At 39.0% G+C, this 7,843-nt stretch overlaps 1 protein-coding gene across 1 annotated transcript in view; it reads left to right on the plus strand.

Annotated features, from left to right (window-relative positions):
* Positions 1-376: 376 nt before the first annotated feature.
* The window catches only part of col8a1a (collagen, type VIII, alpha 1a), a 16,665-nt gene continuing 9,198 nt past the window's right edge, over positions 377-7,843 (plus strand). The window contains exon 1 of the mRNA XM_037686569.1: positions 377-441. The gene's annotated coding sequence lies outside the window, so the exon portion shown is untranslated. The remainder of the gene's footprint in view (positions 442-7,843) is intronic.

The following is a 7,843-nucleotide window of genomic DNA, read 5'->3' on the forward strand; positions in this document are numbered from 1 at the left end:
TATTTCTGACTAACTAAGTATTTCACTGTTTCATATACACACTAGTTCATGTGGAGTAAATATATTTATATTAATGCTTCATTAATGCATTAAATATAGTTCATATTAATGCTTCTAAATATCCTTGTATTCATACGACCTGATTATTATACCCAGGCCGGGTGCTAGAAGAAGTGATCTTTATAAATGTTGTCTGGGTTCAGGTTATATTTACTCTTAGCAGACTCCATCTCCACATCTATCTCTCCCTTCCTCCATCGGTCTCTCCCACCCACCCGGGTGACTCCACCCTGCAGCACATAAAAGCTCTGTCCACAAGGTGCATCTCTCAAGGGTGCACATATGCCAGGGTTTCCTGTGTGCTGCTGTCTGTCAGCCTGCTAATTCTTTCTGTTGGTCAGTGTGCAGTGATTATCCTCCTATAATCAGCCACCCAAAGAGGTAAGCTTAAGCCAGGTGTTCATTTCCACCTGATTTAATCTGCTTTTTCTTGCATCTGTCTGGTGACTCTTTTAAATAAGGGAATTTAAGTTTTGTCATTTTAATTGTAAATAAATGCTGTTGGTGAATTTTAGCTCAATGCATTCATTATAACAGTCAAAACTATTTCTGCACAATCATATAAAATAGTGATAACTGTTGTAACTTTTCCAGTTTTACCTTAAACTCATTTGTGTGTTTTGGTACAAAAATAATCTGGTAGCTTAAGAAGCATTTTATGACCGATCATCTAACTTAGACAAGTCATTCAAGCTGATGCTTGCACAGGATCTGTGTGATGTATGCATCCATTTTTGAGAGGCAAATATCCATCCGAAGCATGCATGAGTGCAGAGAGTTGAGGCCAAACTGGCAGGTGAATGTGATTTGGGCGAGAGCAGCAGTTTGGTGAGAAGAGACAGCAGAGTAAACAACACTTTTGGCCTAGATGCTCAGTGTCTTCCAGCTGATGTGCTGAATAATGCTCCTTTTTCTCCCTAACATCCTTGCTGCTGGCAGTACCAGCTCTGTGAATCCTTTGCGACTACCTTGAATCTTGTTAAACGTCAAGCCTCCTGAACTGATACTTAGGGGGAGGAGCCTGAACTCAGATAGATTTCAGATTGATTGATTGATTTTCAGGCTACGCATGAAAGATAATTTGATTGGAAGTTGTCCTTATGTTTTTTAGCCCATTGTTAACTATTTATACATATCTATATAAACAAATAATCAGAGATGGTTCTTTACTTCCATCCAAAAAATAAAAACCTGATATGGGTCAGCTACATAATGGCAACATGAATATCACCATGAAATGCAGGTGATCATGCAGTTACCTATGGTTGTGTGCTTGTGTGAGCATGTGAGTGTGTTTGTTTTTCTGTCTGTTAGCAAAATATCCTATGAACCACTGGATGAATTTTATTAAAACTAATAACGTTCCCACTGGATGCACATCTAGAACTGATTAACTTTTTATGTCAACCTGTTTGAAGGTGGCCGCCATAGCTAGCCACTACAAAAATGACTTTAGGTCGGCAGGTTTTACAGATAATACACTAAAATTTGATGTGGTGTTAGCTGAGAGTCATCGCCAACATACAATCTACAGTATGCACAACATTGTTTGAATCATTGGGATTAACTGTTGAAATCAACATTGTTTGTTCACAAAATATTTCATGAATCACGACAGTTTTTGATGAAACGTTCTTCATAAAGATGGCAATAACTCGGTCAGTTTGACAGATACTGAACTATAATTTTATCAGAATCAGCTTTGTTGTCATTGCACCGGAGCACAACAATATTACATTTCATTTACAGACGTCTTAGCGAACACAACAACAGACATGGGGAAGACGGAGGTGGCTGAGGCTGCCGGCCTCGGGAGGCGCAGCCCTTTTTACAGATAAGAAAGAAGAAACATGAAGGGAGAGGAGGTTGAAAAATCTAATCTTGCATTGCGTCCTACAGGACACATTGTGAGAATTGCAAAAAAAGACCCCAGCACAAATAACACATACTGATGACATCATAATACATTTATGCATAGGGCCAACGAGGGCAGTGAGTTTGTCCAAGGACACTTCCAGAAGTTCCACAGTTTTGATAAATGGTAAATGGACTGTACTTATATGGTGCCTTTCTGTCTTATCAAGATACTCAAAGCTCTTTACAACACAATCTGTGCCTCATTTACCCATTCATACAGCACTCTACTAGATCTATACAAAGCTAATTGAACAAATCATTCTAAAGAGACTAATCAGAGCTTTATCACATTCATGCACCGATGGGAAACACACTGGAAGCAACGAGGGGTTCGGTGTCTTGCCTAGGGACACTTAGGCATGTGACTGCTGGTGGATTCGAACCCCCAACTTTTGCATTGGAGGATGACTGCTCTAACCACTCAGTCACAGTCGCCCAATAATGATAATAGATGGTACAGTGTCTATCCACTGGCTCCATTCTGATAGGTCCACAAACATCCTCAGGAGGGGAGCACATAAACCAGCAGGAGGAGATTGTGATAGTTGGCCAATTCATGGCCAGTGGGGGAAGTCAGATTAGATAACAATTATTTTGGGTCACACAGACTCTGCTTGACTTCATGTCTGCCTTTAAAGTTCTGCTGGTACATCTCAGTGGTGATTCCAAACAACCAAATTTGTGGTCACACCACCGGGCCGAGCTTGTATCCTTCTCCAAGGTCAACTCCTTCCCACCAGTGAGTTCCAGGAGCCACAAGTGGGCTGAGATTCTCAGAAATCGCATCCAGCTTATGGTTCAGCTCACACAGCGTCTGAGACTGAGTACTTATCGCTCGATACATTCTTTCATACAAGCCGGGCAGCCTTACCAAGGCCAGAGCGGTTGCCGACATTTTCCGCATTTGTTGATAAAACAGGTAACTGCCAACACCAAAAAGCAGAAATCCTGTTATCATGAATTCAATATGTACACGTCACGTTCTCCTATGAAGCTCCTGTTTCCTGGCATATATTGCAAAAAGACCTGAAGCTTTCGACCTTGACCTCTCTAAGTGACTTTAAACATCTGATAAGTTCCTGGCAAAAACCAATGCAGACATGTTCCTGTTTTTAGTTTTCTAAATCGCCTTATAATCTAGCTGTTTGCTGCTATTCCTCTTGATTGTCCTTTTGGTTGTTATTTTGTTTTGATTGTTTTGATTTGTAAAAAAAATAAATAAATAAATAAAGATGGAGAGAAACTCAAATTTGTATACCTATGCCTATTTTATGACTGTCTGTTGTTGTCGTTGTTATTCACTGTTGTCATCACTTTTTGTTAATAAATCAGGTCTCTCTTGTAAATGAGTCCCCGAGACTCAATGGGATTAACCTGTCTAAATAAAGGTTGAATGAATCTTCCACTAACCCCAGGAATCCATAGTATATCCAGCAGCAAGTCTCTCACCCGGACAAGAGGGTTCTCCTTCACCCTGTCTTCTCATTGAGAAAATTTTGTCAGTTGCGTTGAGACCAGCTGACCTGAGCCATAATAATTTACAGTTTGGAGGATATGTGAGAGGCTCCGATAGGGATAACAGGACAAAGAGCAAGCAGGTAAAAAAGAAAAAAGTGCCGGTATCAGAGTCATTACCATACTTTGTTCATTATTTATCCACATGCACTGTTGTCTTTGCTTTCTCTGTTTTTAATGTGATCTGTGTGCATGAAGCTCTAAGGTCAAATAATCTGTGAACATTTTATTATTACACTGTTTTCCTACGCAGTTGTTTCACGTTGATTAGTGTTTTTGGTTTATTTGTTCCTTCTCTTTATTTTAATTGGATTATAGTATAGGATCAGTGAATGGCCCAGTTGACCTGAGTGTGTGAAAGGTGCTGAAGAAGATGAGATCTTAAATTTTAGCCAGTTTTCTTCAACAAGAAGTGACCTTTTGAACGCAGTGTGTGCTCATACAACATTGCACCCCCATTTATGCGTTATTCAGCAACCTTGAGGAATGCGCCGGGACAAAAGGGTGAAAGAATGCTGTGAAAACCAAGAATGGTGGTCGAGAAAAGGAGGCAAACACTTTGGTCATTTAGGTGCACAGCTGTGGCAAAGTGTGTGCAGGCGTGTGAGCAGAGTAGCTGCGGTATCAGCGCTTGTTTTACAGAAAACATTTGCTGCGTGATTTGAAGAGGAGGTAATTTTACAAGGTACGCTTTGTTATAAAAACTACGTTCTGAGAGATGAAGGGCTACACATATATTGCAATTTTTTTTTCTCTGATAAAATCCATTCTAAAGGCACTTAGGCTAAGTATGAGCGCTGCTGGGTTAAGTCTGGCAGATGGTTAAGCAGAAAAGTCAAATGCCATTTTGCTGAATACCTTAAATCATATACAAAGTATGTCAAAATCAAGGCCCGAGGGCCATATTGACATCTTATCTGGCCCCCAAAGTGATATGTGAAACGTAAAATACTGTTTTCACTTGAATTTTTTCAGTAATTTTTGATTATGATGTTAAAAGCACAACAGAGAAGATCAAATGAGACCAATCAAACACTTGTTGAGGAACATGTGACCAAGACAAGATGTTGGGTATCTAACTTGAGTTAATGTAGATTCTGAAATTGGCCCTTAGTTTTAGAAAGGTTTGAATTTTGGCCCCCTTTTCTAATTGTTTGACTCCCCTGCCTTAAATGCCTTAAATAGTTCAGATTATTTTGAAATGGGGTTATATGGAGAGCTTGTGAACAATTAATATCTTACCTGTTGTAGTTAACTCTTTGAACTGTTTCAGTCTGGAGAATTAATAATTTAATTCTATCCAATTTGACAAGCTATCAACTAGTCCAAGTGGAGCAAAGACCAAAGAGAGTTGAAACATCTGCAGTCTCAAAAAGTTTAGTGCTTTATGAAAACATTATTTTATAAACACTTACCTCAGAACTTTTGATGTCTCTGTTGGAAGTGTCCTGGACTGTTATGGGAGTGCTTTAACTATTTGTTCCTAGCATTTGCACATAACCAGAAGATTTTATGTAACTACCCATCTAATGTAAAAGTGGCCATGATAAAAGGTTTATGAAATCAACCTTCAGATGAATTGCTATGAAGTTTATAAGATTAGAGTTGTTTAAACAACAGTAGCCACCTTAGTATTAAGGTTTAAACTAGCTGTTCACTCATCAGTCTGTCCAGACTATATGCACTTGCACAAACTAGTTCTGTAAAATGGCAACGAAGACGAGTTTGTCTTTAAGTTGCCTCTGATTGTGTACAACTTACCCACAAATAAATGTGAACTTTCAGAAATGAAGCCAACATTTTGGAACTAAAAGAAGAACAGAACTCAGCTGCCTTCATGTGGAGCGCAACACTGACCAGGTTGATGCACATCTCCCTCAGATCCTTTGCTAAACATAATGAATTAACTCAGTTTAGCAATCTATTTTGTGGTTAACTAAATTCTTTAACTAGATGTGTGTGTCATCATCAATATTCTCCATGGTCATGAAATTGTTGATTCTTGTTTGGGATTTTAAACACTATGTATAAGTATACGTTCTATACGTTGTATGTTCCCATACAATGAGGAAACTGGTTCTCTGCATTTAACCCATCACACCTGAGATACACCCAGGTGAGGCAGAAGGCAGCTATGTAAGTGCCTAGGGAGCAATTAGAGATTAGATGTCTTGCTCAGGGACACCATGACATTTGGACATGGCGGGGAATCAAACCGCAACATTCTGGTTCCAAGTCAGCTGCTCTACCTCTATACCATCTCAGCCCCACAGGTGCATCTGAAAAAATTGGAATATCGTGACAAAGTTCAATTTTTTTTTTGTCAATCTTTTCAAAAAGTGAAACTCATATATTACATTTATTCATTACACACAGAGTGAAATATTTCAAGCCTTTATTTCTTGTAATTTTGATGATTATAACTTACAAATAAAAAAAAAAACTATACAATTCAGTGTCTCAGAATATTAGAGTACTGTGAAGATTTTCACTATTGGAAACTCCTGGTGTCACACCCTAATCAGCTGATTAACTTCTAGACATGAGCTACAAATGTCTCATTCATCAAGTCCAGCCACTTCTGAACCAGAGACAATCAGAAGCGTCTTACCTGCTGAGGAGACAAAGAACTGGACTGTTGCTCAGTGGTTCAGTGTCCTTTGTTCAGATTAAAGTAATATTTCATGTCATTTATAAATCAAGGTCCCAGAGTCTGGATGAACAGTGGAGAATTCCAGAATCCACGTTGCTTCAAGTCCAGAGTGAGGTTTCCATAGTCAGTGATGGTTTGGGTCCATGTCCTGCTAGTGTTGGTCCACTGTGTTCTCTGAAGTCCACAGTCCATGCAGCATCTAGCAGGACATTTTACAGACTTCATGCTTCCTTCTGCTGATGAACTTTATGGAGATGCTGATTTCATTTTCCAACAGGACTTGACTCCTGCCCACACTGACAAAGGTATCAAAAGCTGGTTGTGGAATATTATAACATTTTGAGACGCTGAATTTTATTTTTTCATTAAAGCCATATGCATCAAAATTACAAGAAACAAAGTCTTGAAATATTTCACTCTATGTGTAATGAATCTATGTAATATATAAGTTTCACTTTCTGAAATGACTGGCAAACAATGTGAACTTTTTCACAAATTCTTTTTTTTAGATGCACCTGTACACTATATTAGATCTTTGAGCCATGAATCAAGTTTGTGCTTTCATGTCAGCTGTTATCTTGCTTGGCAACTCAAAGGTGTAGGAGCAGTGACATCAACTCTCTGCTGCCTCAGTCCATTCAGAAATTGCATGAAGGGACCAGAAGGCATCTCAGTCCAGGTTTGAAGTGTTTTGTGAGCGTGTCTTCTATTTCTGAAAGCGTTATTTACAGCAAGTGAGATATTAAATGTTCATAAGCTTTTTAATTGAACCAAATTGAAAAGATCTGAACTATCCTTTTAGGTATTCAATACTTTTTCAATGGGTCTTCTCACACACACACAAACATTCAGCATGAGCTAATTCTCATCAAGAGAAAACCGTCCTTCCATCCCGTCCCATCACCAGTGAACTTCCATCCTTATCTTTCTCTGACCTGTTAATAAGACAACTTGAAGAAGCACGACTTTGTTGTCCTGTGACCTCCTCTGTTGCCTCCAAGTAGCTGTGTGCAACAGAATTGACATACTTCTAAATAAAAAATACAAAACAGAACAGCAAGTGCAAACACAGTGAGGACGGAGTGGAAACAGAGGCTGACGTTGCAGATGTGGCTTTGTGCAAGCAGAGACACCGGAACAAACCTAGACAGTGAGAAAGTCCATTTGACAGAGGGAAGAGTTAGAAAAGAGTTCTGGAGACACCCACTGTAGACTTTTAAGGAAGGCTGTTGCCTACTGCCAAGCTGTGTGTACCTGGCTGTCACATTCATCAGCTGAAATCTGTCTCTCTGGGTGTAGAAGTGCTTGCTTTTTGTGTGTTTGTGTGTTTAATCAATGGAAAGACAGGTGTGTGTTTCTGTGAAGGAAGAGTCTTCCACCCACTCCTTCATCCACTATCTGTTTCCCTTAGTCATTTTCTGTTATGTTGCTGTCAAGCTTAAAGAGATGGTTAATATGTTTTGAAGCAGGGTTCTGTGGAAAACTAATGCACAATGAATATCTTACCTGTTCAGCTTCAGTTGGGTTAGATATTTAAATTCTGGCTAGTTTTATGAGCTAACAGCTAGTTCAAGACAAAAATAGACCGCTCTCTTTAAAAAACACATAATATAGTGGTTTAGGCTAACTTTATTTTATTAATCAAAAAAATGTCCATGCTCAATAATCCAGGTATACAATCCAACAATTTTCAGTCAG

The sequence above is a fragment of the Nematolebias whitei genome, chromosome 13 (assembly GCF_014905685.2).
Source record: "Nematolebias whitei isolate Nwh7 chromosome 13, NemWhi1, whole genome shotgun sequence".
In the NCBI taxonomy this organism is placed as follows: domain Eukaryota; kingdom Metazoa; phylum Chordata; class Actinopteri; order Cyprinodontiformes; family Rivulidae; genus Nematolebias; species Nematolebias whitei.